The sequence below is a fragment of the Battus philenor genome, unplaced genomic scaffold (genome assembly GCF_028537555.1).
Source record: "Battus philenor isolate CCGP_79_NKW_IND1 unplaced genomic scaffold, ilBatPhil1.0.hap1 SCAF_2, whole genome shotgun sequence".
Classification (NCBI taxonomy): Eukaryota; Metazoa; Arthropoda; class Insecta; order Lepidoptera; family Papilionidae; genus Battus; species Battus philenor.
In genome coordinates, this window is record NW_027181682.1 from 17,220,249 (window position 1) to 17,221,884 (window position 1,636).

General features: G+C 37.3%; 1 non-coding gene across 1 annotated transcript; it reads left to right on the forward strand.

The window, feature by feature from the left end:
- The first annotated feature begins 605 nt into the window (after positions 1 to 605).
- On the forward strand, positions 606 to 687 carry TRNAS-CGA (transfer RNA serine (anticodon CGA)). Its single transcript has one exon. It is a non-coding gene; the product is annotated as a tRNA-Ser (tRNA).
- Positions 688 to 1,636: the final 949 nt, after the last annotated feature.

A 1,636-nucleotide genomic window follows, 5' to 3' on the forward strand; every position in this document is an offset into this window, starting at 1 on the left:
GTTTACCGCATACTCATTTATCAGCGGGCTGGCAGGCGGTGCACTTTATTGCACGACTACCACTGCAGTGCGGAAGTGGCTAAATATTGGTCCTTTTCTTACTTAAGATAAACTTCCGCGAGGTAACGCCTGATTCCATTAAATACTTGTAGGTTATGTCAGGCAGTAGACATGTATTTAGGGATATACACTAATCGTTACGCATTATGATAAGTATAGGACGCCGCCTATTCTCTGGAAACTTATATGTGAGCAGTGGTAATTCTATATATAACATAGTACAGCCTTCTACCGCTCGGTTACCAGTGCATTAGTTTATTTCGCAAGGTGTTAAATATACTAACTCTTTTTAAATAAATAAAATAAATAATAAAATAAAGTTATATTCGTGGCAGGTATATAATATTTATTTAAAATGTAAACATATGTATGAAATGTATTTAAGAGATTATCATAGTCACCCAAAAGCCTTTGTTTTTACATTTGTAGGCCTTGGGGTCTTATCAGATATATGAAAACACAATGTAGCGTTGTATATGGAAGATATGATTGTTAATAACTAAACTAACAGTAAATAATTTAGTATTAGTGTGAATAAATACACAGCAGTCGTGGCCGAGTGGTTAAGGCGTCTGACTCGAAATCAGATTCCCTCTGGGAGCGTAGGTTCGAATCCTACCGGCTGCGAAACTTTTTAATAATAATAATTACAATTTTTTCTTTATTTATACACTCGTAAAATATATTACATAAAAATAAAGCAAGTGGCATAACAACTTTGAAATTTCTTATTGTAGGTTTCAATATGTATAACAGATTTTCTCCAAAGAAAGTATACTTATTAATACTCGTATATTGAATAACAGTGAAGTGAGTTTTTGCCATTCCTCACCTACGGATGCCAAACCTGAAAGTTTGTCCTGAAGACTAGTAACAAAATACAGACCACTCAAAAAAAATGAGAGAAACTACTTGGATATCAGATCCGCAAAAAAAAGTGTATAACAGATGCATTTACCTATTCCCTCTAAAGAAGCAACCGACGAACAAGAAGCAACCGACGAACAAGAAGCTACCGAAGAACAAGAAGCTACCGAAGAACAAGAAGCTACCGCAGAACAAGAAGCTACAGTACTACGACCACTCTTACACCTCCAAAGATAGTGGAGCTAGACAGGTCACGTCGCTGATAACAGATGGACACAAAGGGTTATAAAATGGATGGGACCACGATGTACCAGAGCGAGAGGCAGACCTAATGCCAGATGGGCTGACGAGATCGTATCTACGGTCACGGGCGGTTCCAAGTTGCCAAGGATAGAGTAAAATGGAAAGCTTTGGAGGAGGCTTTTACCCTGAGGGGTCCATACAAATTTACTTTAGGCTTTATTATTATGATTATTAGGTTTCAATGAAGAAAAATAGTTTTTAACACGTTCACTACGGGCCCAATTTTGAAGAACTTTCAGCTGGTGCGGCTGAGATCGAATCAGCCTCAAGCTAAACTTCCTAGTAATGCGGTTGAGGCCTTTTCTGCCTCATGTTCATCAATATTTTTTTACAATATTGAGTCAATGCTTCGCAGACATAAAGAAAGCTATATTTGTCTTTGTCATACCTCATACGGTTGAGTGTA